General features: G+C 43.4%; 1 long non-coding RNA gene across 2 annotated transcripts in view; it reads left to right on the forward strand.

Annotated features, from left to right (window-relative positions):
• The window catches only part of LOC121075316, a 35072-nt gene extending 20925 nt beyond the window's left edge, over positions 1-14147 (forward strand). For both annotated transcript variants that reach the window (XR_005822895.1, XR_005822896.1), the window contains exons 2-4: positions 6017-6086; positions 10279-10422; positions 11698-14147. This is a non-coding gene — a long non-coding RNA (uncharacterized LOC121075316). The remainder of the gene's footprint in view (positions 1-6016; positions 6087-10278; positions 10423-11697) is intronic.
• Positions 14148-14210: the final 63 nt, after the last annotated feature.

The following is a 14210-nucleotide window of genomic DNA, read 5'->3' on the forward strand; positions in this document are numbered from 1 at the left end:
TGGGCCAGCTTCTGTTGTAAAAATCTGTAAAGCAGATATCATTGATTTACGTAAATCAGTTGCTAATACAAAACTACTGTTGGATAGAAACAAAGAAAAAAATGCTTAATGTTGTCTACAACAGCACTCCTGCTCTGCTCCCTAAATGGATTATATCTTGTGCATCTGAGAAAGATGCAGCAAATTGTTCGTGTGGAGAATTCCTCCACGTCTCTCAGATTCTGAAGTCCAAATGCACTACTGGCACTGATCATATTGCCTTAGCAGGTATTTTAACTCCTGCCTCTTGTCTTTGATCCAAGGCAGAAAGGACTGAGGGAAAATATACTAGAATTCCAGAAAATATTTGATTTTCAAAGCAGAATTCTCCATTCCCCTCAAGAGTGTGGGATGGATGCAACTGCATATAGTAACCATCTGTAACAGGCTGGGAGAAATTATGAGAAATGGAAATTCTTCAGTCTTTGGACTTTTTTAAAATGCAAGACAAAATTGATGGCATGTACTCCAAGGAACCTTTTAGAGTGTTTGGTTTTCGACTCCAGCTGGTTCCCAAGACCTCAATTTCGTCCCAGCTGCAAAACTCATATGACATGATTATTAGCTTGATTGGTAGGCAAAACAAGATGACTCTAAAACAGATTAATGAAGTAAATTATGATGTTGCAGAGGCTAGTTTAACTTATTTTGTGCAAAATGGATTTGCTTGGCATCTGGAGAGGACTCTGAAGTGAAAAGATCTATCCTCTCCTTACATTCCTACCCCTTGATCCCCAAACTGCTCCTGAACTTTGGTCCTGTATGGACCCATGATGCATTTTGAAACAATAAAATCCAGGCACCCTCGCTTTTCATTAGCAAGAAGGAGCATGTAAAGGAATATCTTGGTCCTTTGTGTGCTCACTGCCGTTTGAATTTGTCACCTGTGTCTTTGGGGAGATGGCATGTCACGGTGACTATGCTTTAGTGTGACCTGAGAAGGGAGTTGCTGAGCACAGCCTGTGATCCTCAGGGAAGATGAAGCTTGTCACGTACTGGCCCTGGCTTGCAAGCTCCCAATGGGGAGAGGGAGTTGGTGTAACTGTTGCACTGTAAGTCCTGTTTGTGGTGAGCAAATGGGAAACATGCCTTGTAAACAAAGTCAAGAAGGTCCTGTTAGTGTAATTAAAATCTTAATGGTCCATTTCATGATTCATTATTAGTCTAGATGGTATGGATCTTGATGATTTCTTTTTCAGTCTAGAATTCACTAGTGGTAGATCTTTATATGTCTGCTGACATGCTTTTACCTTTCTGCTCTTCATTTCTTCACTTGTTTGCCCATTACATCTGAATTTACTATGTGACACCTTTCCCGTAAGTTAAATTGTATTTTGTTATTCTCTTTGTTTGACTGCCTCCAGGTCTGCATTTTCTTGGTAAGCAGTTTACAGCCTTGTGGGTCTCCTGTGCCCCACATCTTACCATCTCATGTCCATATTCCTTCATGCCGTGTCCTGTGTCTCCAGTTCTGAAGGGCCCTGCTGTTGTACCAGTCTTGTGTTGCTCTACATTACACCATTGCATTAGTCCTTAAATATTCTGTTCTGTGTAGAATTGCTGCTTTTTACTGCTGCCTCTGTAAAACTGTGGTTATAGAGCACCAAGATAACAAAAGACAGATTATCCATAGATAAGCATTCACTTAGAGAAAGTGCTGCCACAGCGAAACCAAGTAAACCAAAGATGTGGGCACCTCAGGAGAAGTTCAGACGGAGCATCCCTGCCAGGCCTCACCTCCGAGGCCTCGCAAACCCTGTACAAAACTTAGGGCCTGTTATTAGCAATGGCAATACCTTAACACAGGGCTGCCCACTTACAGAACAAGTCTAGGTCTTGTAAGTAATGCTGTCTTATTGCTAGTGCCACAGCAGCAGTAAAAAGACACAAATGAAAGCAAAGCACCATTTTCTTAAGTGCATTGGAGAGAGACAACTTGCAAGAACACGGTCCCTGATCTGAAGGGTTTATTTTGTAAGTATTGAATCAGATGAAGAGCAGATGAAGAAGCCTTTGGCACAGAAAGACAAAATTTCTTGCTCAAACATCCAGGCCAAAAGTTTTCTTGAGGTCTCCGGGCAGTTTCCTTGTTGGACTTGGCATGTTCCCGCTCTGCTCATTGATGGTGAGACCACACACAGAGTGTTCACCCTGGTGGCACAACCCTGGCTGAACTGAGTCCTAAAAGGCCACAGCTGGCAAGGATCCATCTGGTCAAGGATCTTCTGCTATTCAAAAAAGTGGAAAAGAGCACCAGTGTGTACTGCCAGGAGGAGGGCAGGAGAGTGTAGCTTTTCTGTGGGGGAAGACTAAGATGTTTCTTATGATTTTAAGTCCAGGTGTCTTTAGGAGTATCTTATTAGAAAAACTATGCACTTCGATGCATTTTTTTCAAGAGTGAATAACCCTAAAGCATTTGTACCATTGCAATGTGTATGTATGAGAAATGTGTACATGCAAACTGCATCTGTAAAAAAAACTCTTCAAGACCTGGCTTACAAGGAAATTGTGAAGATACATTGGCAGTTTTGCCAGTGCAAACTGTGGTCACCTTCACCAGCAGGAAGAGGGCTGAGGATTTTTTTTTTTCAGGTAGCTAGCTGGGCAGTTAGTTGCAGTGGCATTTGGAGAGTGTTGTGTGCATGTGCAGTGAGCTTAACAGTGCTAACTTTGAGAGTATTTTTTATCTCTACTGGACTGTGGATGTGTGTTGGGGACAAAAATGGTCTGGTAGCCATCAGATGTGATGGGGAGATGGGATTTGCCTCTTCATTTAGAAATGAGGAGCATTATGAAGTTAATTAAAAAGTGCATTCTCAATTTCTAGCACTATCTAATAGAACACTGTGTCCCTGTGGGGATACAAAATATCTTAGTGGCATTCAAGGAAATGAGGCTAAAGGAAAAATGCAGTAATGGAGCAGAGAGAAAGAGGCAGTGTTTAGTTTAGAAGTTTGCGGCAACTTTTCTCTTGACAAAGCTGAAACCTGAAAATTACCACCTGTACCAAACAGATCTGAGGGTAGAACAAGGAAAAGCAGTTCAAATGGGGCTTCAACCAAAGATTAGACCATTCAAGGTCGGAATTTTTCCTCTGCTAAATGAAAAAGATGTGAGAAGCAGCAGCAGTCCATTTTGTGGGCAGGTGAAGACAGTTAAATTCAAACACAGTGGAGCATCATCTCTAAAAAAAAGCTACTTATAAAACAAGAAAGCAATGGAGTAGGAGGAAAATCTGTTCAAGGATCCTCCTGTCTAGCGGTAACACTGAGGAAATGTTACTGATTCGTATAAACAATAGAGACCTAGAGACCATACCAAAACAATACTGTGTTTTGTGTTTCTTCACGTCAAATTGTTTCTAATTAAAGAAGATTGGTCTGATTCTTTTCCTTGATCCACCTTTCCTCTGAATTTTGGAAGAGGCAGCTTTGTCTCCTTTGGGTCTCAGCTGGCAGCAGAGGCATTGTTGACTGACTTGCCTGAAGTCCCTTCCTCCTTTGGGTGTGTGACAGGACGGTGTGCAGTGCCATGCAGATACCTGTGGCAGCTCAGGCTTCCTTGCTGCAGCCTTAGTGCACTGCTCTGTTGCCTTCCTTAATTTTTCTGAAATGGGGAGCTCTGCTGCTGATCCTTTTGCTGCCCTTTTGTGCTTGCACCGGTCATAGCGTGTATCTGTTGTCCTGCCGTTGTCAATGATAACACACTAGTGAATACATGTGCCAGTCCACGTAGCTGACTTTCTTATCCATGACACCCAAAACCAAGCCACCTCATTGTGTTTGTAAGCATTTACAGAAGGCACTGAGGCAAAAAAGAGGGAAGATAGGAAGGAAACAAGCAAGCAAATTTTAATTTAATTGTTTTAGCTGTAAATCAAGCCCATTGTGTCAACGTGTTCATTATTTTTAACTAGTACAAATTTGAATGGAAACTGGTGAATCTTTCAGAATTCATGTAGATTTTTATAGCTCTGTGATTAAATATCAATGATAATGATTAATTTGATCAAAAGCATAATCATTCAATTAGAACAAAGAAAATCCAACCAGCCATGCTCTCTGTGCAATAATTCAACAGCAGAGAGAATGTTATTACTTTCCTCTTTTGTCTCACAAATTTCTTTGTTTATGATCTGTGAGGCACACAAATATTGGTCTTGTATTGTGTTTTTTGTTGTCGTTGTTGTTTTTCAGCTAAACGTGGGTATCTTCTATATTTCTTCTAAGCGTGAATATATTCTTTGGTTGTGAATTGGAGAGATTCCTTGCTTTTGTGCTTTGTTAATTGGTGCTTCATGTGGCCTGCGCACGTCCAGAAAGCACAGCAGGAAGATATTTCAGAGTGACGATGACTAGCTAAGCTTGACGGTGGCAAAGGTGTTGGTGGGAGAATCGGAGAATGAGACAAAAGCACGGGAAGTGGAGAGAGGCAACAGGTCGGCTGGGAGAGAAGGTCTCATAGCCCGTGTCTGATATTTCTGCAGAGCCAACACAATGGCTGTGAGCTGTTCAGGTGCTGTTAACGTTTTGTGAGAACAGCTCTGCACATCTGAAATACCAGAGCCACTATTTGGCACCATAAATTAGTCTTTGTTTCTTGTGGCTTCACTCAGCTTCCTATGGAAGTTTATACCAGCTAATGTTGTTCCCCCACGCTTGTTGATTAAAAACATGGCCAAGCACTCCTACTAAAAAAAATAAAAAATGTGGTAATAGCTGTAACAGCAAGCCTGGCACAGACAGAGAAAAGCACGGGAGAATCTCTAACTCCCAAACCATGTATTTTGCTACAGAGAGGAATGGCAGCTCTCCAGAAAAGACGCTGCTGGTAAGAAATAAGACAGTAAGAAATGTGCCAGTGCATTAAAGGGAAAACATCTCTGATAGCATGTAGACATGCATTTAGTGCTCGTGACAGAGCCGAGCTTTAGCTTTATGCTGTTCATTTCGGGGCTGTCTCACAGCCCCAAAGCAGCTTTATCTTAAAACAGCCTCATATTGAGTGGGTAACTGCTTGTGCACGGTGGTGTTTCTTGTGGCTACAGCCCCTGGGGTTCCCACTGTGAGCACTGCCAACTACCAGTGCCCGGCTCTGTGCTGGCAGTGCTGGGAGGCACCTGGGAACTTACTGCCCTGAGAGTCTCGTGCACAAGAAAAAATCCTCAGGTGCCTTCTAACTTGCAGTTATGTTGGTTTTGGTGTCAATCAGTGGATTCTTGTCTTGTCAGCCTGGGGGCTATGGACAGAAGCAGTTGAAACAGCTCATCTGCCCTGGGTGCGGGCAGAGCAAAGCTCAGGGCTGTGCTGGCTGCTGACTGGGGCTCCAGCTGCTATTGAAGTGCAAATCCAGTATGTCCAGGCTGAATTTCTTATTTTCCTTATATATATATATATAATTATTATTTTCATAGAACATTATTTTTTATCAACTTTGCTTATAAAAAATACCAAACATAATCTGAATATGTTATTTCTAACATACTCTATTAAGTAGAATTCTGCTTTAAAAAAAATATCTTAGTCTCTAAAAAGGGAGCCTGAACTGATGTCTTTCAACTCAGAAAGGCTTTCTTTAGCCTGTTAGCTTTTTAAATAACCACATAGTTTTTCTTTGAACATAATCTCTTTCATGTCCCAAGGCAATTGTGCTTAACATTCAGCAGCAAATTAAATTTATCATGTTAAAATCATGGCCTAATCAGGTGTAGCTGGCGTGTGACGAATAGAAGGTAGCGTAAAACATGCTAAAAGTCATAGCAATGTTTTAAGCATGTGTTAATATTAGTGAATATAGTTTCTTGTTTGATGTGAGAACAGCATGCTTCTAGTTTTTTTATTACAGTCTTTTTGACGATTTCTGGTATGGATTCTTTCTATGCTTCTGTTTCTCAGTTTCCCCATAAAGAAACCTTTATCTATCTTAAAATTTAGATATTGTCTAGTCTTACCAAATCTCTTCATGGTGTATTTTTCAGAGAGTGAATGGATAGAGCAGTTACACTAGGCGTTGGTGTCGAGAGAAGTGTTTTAGCTGTTGTCAAATCAGTAAGTCCATCTATAAATCATCTATGCTGGAGGAGACTAACATTATTCAAACAGACATGCTGCACTTGCTATCTTCTTTAGAAGAATTCCTATTGTTTTCCCAAAGCCTTTTTTTCTCTCTCTTTTTTTTTTTTTTTTTTTTTTTTCCCCACATTGTGTGTATAATAATCAAGCTGTTAATAATCACTGGTAATTTGAGCAGATAGTTGAAATTTCTACTGTGCTGTGAAAGGGCCATAGACAGAGCCATGGAGCAGCAGGTTCTCATCTTTCTGCAGTACAGCATCGGGCCCAGGTCCACTGAGTTACATTGGCGTTGCAGGGAAGTCCTCCAACCTCAAGCCTGGTGTGAGGTGCTGTAGGTTACCTCAGGGTAACTGGTGTTACCCAGTATGGGTGACTAACTGAGCTCTGATACAATCACACGCGTTGCAGTTTTTTTTTCTCCTTTATAATTCATGTGAACATCAGCCAGGCCTGTCAGGGCAGCGCCTGCTGGCCGGGCCTGCATGAGGGCAGCTTAACAATGGGGTCAGCTGGCCTGAGATGCGAGCCACAGGCTGTGGGCCACCCAGCTCTCCAACACGTGCCTTTGGTAGGAATTTTAACGGAACTGATTTTCCCTCCACTTTGGTCTTCCCTTACTCACATCAGTCACTAAAAAAATGTACACGGCTCGTTTGAAGGCTTAGCCAGTTTTGGCATTTGTACTCACACTGACAAAACGCTGGTCTGTGCAGAGCATCGGAGGAACATTGTTCTGACAGCCCGTGGAGGTTTGTGTTCCCAAACGCTCCCGGTTAACGCAGCACAGGCTGCGCTCTTCCCCCCACACCTCCGGCGCCCCGTGCTGCTGCTGGGCCTGCGGTGCTCCCCCTGGCCTGTGCGCCCCCAGTGCCTCGCTGCCCCCCTCTGCTTCACCAGCAGGAGCCCTCATGCAGCAGTGCGTGGTGCTGTGGGGGGAGAATTGTAGAATCATAGAATGGCCTGGGTTGAAAAGAACCTTAAAGATCATCTAGTTTCAGGTCCCCTGCTGTGGGCAGGGTTGCCAACCACTAGAGCAGGCTGCCCAGAGCTGCATCTAGGCTGGCCTTGAAGGCCTCCAGGGATGGGGCATCCACAACCTCTCTGGGAAACCTGTTCCAGTACCTCAGCACCCTCTGAGTGAAAAACTTCCTCCTAATTTCTAACCTAAATCTCCCCTGTCTCAGTTTAAAACCATTCCCTCTTGTCCTGTCACTATCAACACATATAAACAGGCGTTCCTCTTCCTGTTCATACGCTCCCTTCAAGTACTGGAAGGCCACAATGAGGTCTCCCCAGAGCCTTCTCTTCTCCAAGCTAAACAAGTCCAGTTCCCTCAATCTTTCTGCACAGGAGATGCGTTCTAGCCCTCTGATCATCTTAGTGGCCCTCCTCTGGACCCGTTCCAAGAGCTCCACATCCTTCTTGTGCTGGGGGCCCCAGGGCTGCACGCAGTATTCCAGGTGAGGTCTCACAAGAGCAGAGGGGGACAATCACCTCCCTCTCCCTGCTGGCCACCCCTTTTTTAATGCAGCCCAGGACGTAGTTGGCTGCAAGCGTGCACTGCTGGCTCGTGTCCAGCTTCTTGTCCAGCAGGACCCCCAAGTCCTTCTCCGCAGGGCTGCTCTCAAGTTCTTCTTCTCCCAGTCTGTATAAATACCTGGGATTGCCACAGCCCAAGTGCAGGACCTTGCACTTGGCCTTGTTGAACCTCATTAGGGTCTCATGGGCCCACTTCTCCAGCCTGTCCAGGTCCCTCTGGATGGCATCCCTTCCCTCTCTTGTATTGACTGCACCGCTCAGCTTGGTGTCATAGGAAGTGACTTTTGCAGGAATTACGCTAGCAACCAGTACTAAAAGGGGGAAAATAAAAATCCCTCTGGGGCAGGCCATGCACACGTGTACTCTTGGCACAAAAGGGGATCTTCGTGAAGGGACAACACTTTGAGAGCGGCACGGTGGTGTGATAGGGCTCTTGATTTGCATTGTTATGTTAATGTCAGCTGCTAATGAGGCTATTCCTATAGCAATCATTTATCTCGGGAAAAAAAAAAGAAATTAAATATTTCCTGAAAAGCCAGCAGTAAATAAAAATGAACCTCATCCACTAGTCCTAGTTTCATCATCCTGGGGAATTTAGTTTCATAAGATAAAGAAAATCAAAGCAGAATGTGGAAGTACAAAAATAAGCATGCCAGAAATCCCTGGAGAAGACAGTGTGAGTTACAAAGGAAAATTATGAGCAGAAAATAAACCATCTCATAAAATATTGAATGTTAAGTAATACATAGTATGTAAAGAACTAAGAAAAACACTTTGAGCATATTTGTGGATGTTTTCTGTTTATAAAGAAATTGAAAGACTTAAAAGCAGCACTCACAATGCCTCATGCTGACTGTTGAATAATTTTGAATGATTGTTATTAATTATAATTAATTTTCCAACAGCAAAAGCAGGTAGATTGATACCTTAGTATTCTCTAGACTTGCTTTATTATACTACTTGCTTTTTTTTTTTTTTGTTATACTGTTTTGCTTATATTATAGTAGTTAATTGCAGACACTTGAATTTATGCTTTTGTCTTTCGCCAAAAAAACACATACCATATCCATAAAATAGTGATTATGGGCCCAACTCCCTGTCACAGTGCACTCTAGCTTTCTTTGCCTTACCTTGCTCAGTCCAAAAAACAAACAAACTACTACAATAGATCGCTATAGATACTGCAGATTTGTAATGAATCTTCATTAACTCATTTATTAGCTAACTGATAGCTTTCTCCCTTTATTTTCTCCTTTTAAAAGGAATGTTTTCTGTCATTTCTGTTATTGCTTGAGACTGGCAGTACCATGTTCACTCGTTTACTTGATGAGTTGCAGTGTTGAACTAGCTTTTCTAACCCATCGTTCTTATAATAGAGAACTTGTGTGGGGCTGAATACAGCCCATTTGATCAGACAAAGCATCAAGTGAACACCGTTTTCTCCCATGCTGTTTACTGCAAGAAGAGTGGCTGTGTGTTTCAGGTTGGTTGTGGGGTGCCGATGTACTTACAAGTGCTGCAGAAACACTTGTATTCGTGCCACGGTCCTCAGGCCCACCTGGCAAGTGTGGGCTTGGCTAACTTGAGGCATGGAAGAAGTAAAACACAGTGCATGCCATGGTCAGATCTTAATTACTGCCAATCTTAGCCTCGTGTGCCTGTTGCGCAATTAACACTCCCTGCTAATGACGCACCTCGGGCCGTTACTCTTTAGGCCAGTAACAGCAATGAAACGACCCAACACGGATGATGGAGCAGTTCCCTGGTAAGCACAAATCTGCGAGTACAGGTGGCCCTGCAGTGACTGCCCCACAGCCCTTGCCCACAACTAAGTGTGACAGTGAAGAGTCAGCTAAGCAAAAACGCATCTTTCTTCTCAGGCTCGTTCCCAGCCTGGACTTTCTTATTTCAGCTGGGACGTTGGGCCTGATCAACCATTGGAGTCAGTTGCTGGAAGAACAATGCAGAAAGTGGAAAAGGAGGAGCGATATATTTCATCTGACTAGCGTGGGAGGGCTGAGGTAGAGTGGTTTTTAGCCAAAACCCAAGTCCAAGGGAGAAATTTTGAAGCAGCTCCTGGCAGGCAAGTGCTGTCCCAATACAGCCTGCTAACAGCAGGAGCACCCCAGCTGGGAAAGGTCACCCCTATCACCCCCAGACCAGGAGCGAACCTGTGGAAAGATCAGCAATAAAGGTCATGTGTTGCTGATGTATGACAACTGGTAAAGAGCAGGTTAAAAATGCTGAGCTCTGTCACTTCTAGGGCACAGTGAGCTGCCTACAGTGTGAGCTGGTGTGGCTCTCCTGGGTTTTGATTAATTATTTTGGTCATTCATTCAGTGAAATATTTGCAGTGCAGTGCAGTGAACTGAAATGACCTAGAAATAATTCCCTAACAGAACCTGACACTCTGGCTTATATCCAGAGAGAGCTTTACTGTTTTAGTCTCAGCAAGTTATTGTTCACTGTATCTTTTATTGGTTTACACTTATTGTTTTACTCATTGCTTCATAATCATGCTTCAATCCCTACAGTACCAGGTAGCTTTATATACACAAGCAAATACTTAGTGACTCCTGCTTTGGATGTATTGTGTGTTTGGATGTGTTTGTGTGTGTTGGGACAGACATTGCACTTGCAAAGCTCTGGAGGAGAGAGGCACAGCCACAGCAGCAGGAATCGCAGCTGCTCTTCAGCAGCCAGCACTGGCAGCGGCAGGGCCTCAGGCACAAATGTGAGGTGCTGCGTCCCCCTGATGCCAAACACCCAGGTACTGCTCTGAGGGGATTGCTGCTTGGGGTTGCTGACTGGTTAAAAAAGAAACAGACCCCTTCATGTAGCCAAAGTGACCCCGCCTGGGAGCCCACTCTTCTGCCCCTCCTGGCCCCTTTGGCCCCGGGACGCGTGGTGTCTGGCTGGTTTGCCCTCCGAGATCCTCAGACATTCACCAGGAACAAGTAGTCGTGGACACGGCAAAATGTTTGTGGCGTAGTAATTTGCTTTTAAGTTGTCAGTTTTGGCCATTTTCTACTCAGTGGTCCTTTATAACATTTATAAACACCTCTTAGCTACTTATCGCTGAAGTCAAGTAAGGCAGATATCCCAATATGACTAAAGCACCATTGCTGGCAAAACACATTAATTGTTGTCCTTGTGACAATGCCTCGTCCACCCTGTCCTCCTCTTAGGCAGTCCTGGGCACATTTAGCACCATCCTGTACTTATGACTCACAAATAACTCACCAATTACCTCAGCCTGTTTGACATTTAAGATAATAACTGAATATTTGCCTTATTTGCCATAATCTTAATGTGAGACCATTTACACACCCAGGGAAAAAAAAAAAAAAACACAAAACAAAACAAAACAAAACAAAAAAACAACACAAATGTTAGATTGAAAAATAATGCAAGTTCTCCCCCACTAATTCATAAACTTTAAAATAGGGGGCAATTTTTGAATGAATGCACCTGCAAAGTGTGCGCGCACGCATGGGGTTGGTACTGGGCATTGCTGGTTCCCTCTGCTGTAACCTGGCTGGTGGATGGTGGTGTTTTAAGGCGAGCTCGTGGGCTGTGTAGCTGCTAGAGCTAATGACCTAAGTGTTTGATCAGAAAACAGAATGAAAATGCAGCAATAGAGACATGCGCCCCCAAATGAATTGGATTTCCTTCTGTGAAAATAGGAAAAAACAAAAACAAAAACAAAACACCTCAATGTCCATAAAACATCAGCAGAAAAGACTGGCAGAATTATTGCCTGGCCTCAACTTGTTCACATGTAGAGGAAGGTGTAAGACATGGCAACAGTTTCATCAGCATCAGAGGACGAGTAATCTCTGTAGAGTGACGCAAGTTATTTTTCACTTTACCCTCTCTAATTTCTCTTTGTTTTCTGATCCTTTTGGTCTCTCTCTCTCTCTCATTCATTTTTATTTTTAATTCACAACAAGAGAAGAAGTAAGGCTGACATAGACTAGGAAAAAAAAGGAAAAGTTGCACATGGGTAGAAACGTGACATTCTTATCTGCTTTATTTCAAACAGCTTTCTACTCAGTCGGTGCCACTTATCATGAAAATAATCTTGACTGCTGCTCTTTTCATCCTTGTCATCACTTTTTATTGATTCCTGTACTGGAGGGCTGCTTTGTCTTCCTGGAGGAGATGTGAATTACACCTGCCCCACCACAGCCACTGTGCAGTCACTGTGGCTGCTGGGAGAAGACCCAAAGGAGTAGCAAAGCTATGGGTGATGATCAGAAGGTGCTGCAGAAATTACTGCTGCCCATCTCTTCCACAGCAGCAGAGGGCTAAGAGGCTATGCATAGTGTACGTACATGTGTTTTTTTTTTTTTTTTTTTTTTTTTTTTTCTTCCCATGATTTATGGCCCTGAGTAGTATGAGAAGTTGGGAAAAAAAGAGATGAAAAAAGTAGAAAGAACTTTTAGACTCTTACAAGCCTGGAGCCTTCCTTCTTGTTCTGATGAGTGACCAGTGAGACTGGTTGAGCTGTGGTAGCTTGGGTGACTTACAAGCTCCTAGGTAGCAGCTACAGCTGCAGTAAACACTTAGCTCTGAGCTGCGCAGCCCAGGTTCCTGGGCAAAAAGCCTTTCATGCTGAGCTCCTCACCAAGTCCGTCTGTTTGTAGGTTGGCATCCAACAGGCTTCTTTACTGTGCCCCATCCCTGGAGTGGCTGGGGCCGAGATGTGGCTGTCTGGCAGTCTGAGTGCCACCTGCTTCCGCTGCACCTGGCTGGGTTCAGTGGCGGCTGCCAAAGGCGGGTGAAGGTGCTTTGGCAGGCAGGAGCTGCTGCTGCGTGCTTACGGCCAGCCTAAGGTGAGACTGTGCACACCTGGACACAGCCGTGCCTCTGGGCTATAGCTCCTATCCCAGCTCCTCCTCCCTGGAGAACAAGCCAACAGTGGGAGCTGCATAATTGTAACAGTTAATTGTAATAATGCTATAGTGTCCAAGGCAGAACAGAGCAGAAGTAAGCAGGCTTAAAACAAACAAACAAAAAAATCCCCAAGAGCGACATAGTGTTATTTTAGAATAAAAGCACATGTAGCTGAACTAATACTCCTGACGAACAAGGACATGGCTTTCTCTCAGGGCATCCTGCAGTCCTGTAGGGAATAAGTGACCTTATTTGCATTTTTCTTGTTGAATTGCTGTCGGGATTTTTGCAGCATGGCAAGAGAAAATTCCTCCAGGAGAACATGGAAATATCACAGCACTAACGCAATATCTTTCAACCAGGTTCCTTTTCCTCAGCCATTCTTTGCCCCTTGCATTGCCATCTGGACAGCCACCCAGCACTGAACAGTGCGTCTCCTTCTCTCCAATGCAACTCCTTTTTCTTACAACATAGTCTGAAAGCCACCGATACAATACATAAATAAACCTTAAATCTTAATGCCCACAAAATAAGCCTTAAGGATGATTTAAATTTTTCTCTGTATTTCAAAACCATTGAAGTTGCTCCTTCACCCTTTTCCAGAAATAATAAGCTGTCGTCTTCCCTACATGCTTCTGCCCTTCCTCCCCAGCCTTTTTTTTTTTTTTTTTGAAAGCAGAGCAAGGAGCTTCCCTCCCCTTCTACTTGAACATTCTACTTGCACATTCTTTGCTCCTTTTTCAAGGCAGCATTTCGAATTTGAAGTTTATGATTTTGGACGCTTTTATCAGGAACATTTTCAGCTCTAATCATGTTCTCTAAATTGCTCTGACTTTTTCCCAGCATGATGTCCAATTTTCTAGTTAGATAATTAAATTCAGAGCATAGGAGCATTTCAGCTCTTTAGCAAAGGTATTGCATTAGACCCAGATGTAAGACAAACTGCTGTGGAACTCGCGTGACATAGTCTCTGATGATGTCAACTGATAGAGAGAAAAAATGACTTTTGAAGCAGTATCTTCATCTCTGTTTAGCATAATGCCACTGTTTCCCCAGCCCATTGGCTTCATCTTCGTGTCAGCAGAGGCGTAGAAATCAGTGACTTCAGGTGCTGCAGTTCACACCCCTGTGTACCAGCAGAAAGGTCCAGCAGACATGGGCATAGCTGTAAATACTCGAAGGTCCCTCTCTCCATAGCGACAGCAGTAGCATGAGCAGAAGCAGGTGCCCAGCAAGCCCTCCAGCCCTGCCTGCCACCAGTACAGGATCAGAGTGCTACAGAGGGCTCCACTCACTGATCACATCACTCCAAAACATTTGGCATTTAACCACTTTTATGCTTCTCTGTCTAACAGTGCCTCCAGTGTGGAGGTGTGTCTACACCAGCTGCCCTGCTTCCTCTCCTGCCTGCCTGTTGGAGTAATATATGTGATATAGATGCTAGGTCTTAACTCATCAGGTAGTTAAACACTAGCTGGAATTTCTGCCAACCACAGGGAATTTAACACAATTAAACCTATACTCAGGTTTTTCAGACTACAAGGCAAAATTGATTAAGTTCCAGAAATTAACTTTTTTTTAATCTGAATTTTTTTATAGCTGCTGCTTGAGTTGGTAAAATGAGCTATAAAATTGGTTTTAATTTTTTTTTTTTTTTAA

Source organism: Cygnus olor, chromosome 10 (assembly GCF_009769625.2).
Source record: "Cygnus olor isolate bCygOlo1 chromosome 10, bCygOlo1.pri.v2, whole genome shotgun sequence".
Taxonomy (NCBI): domain Eukaryota; kingdom Metazoa; phylum Chordata; class Aves; order Anseriformes; family Anatidae; genus Cygnus; species Cygnus olor.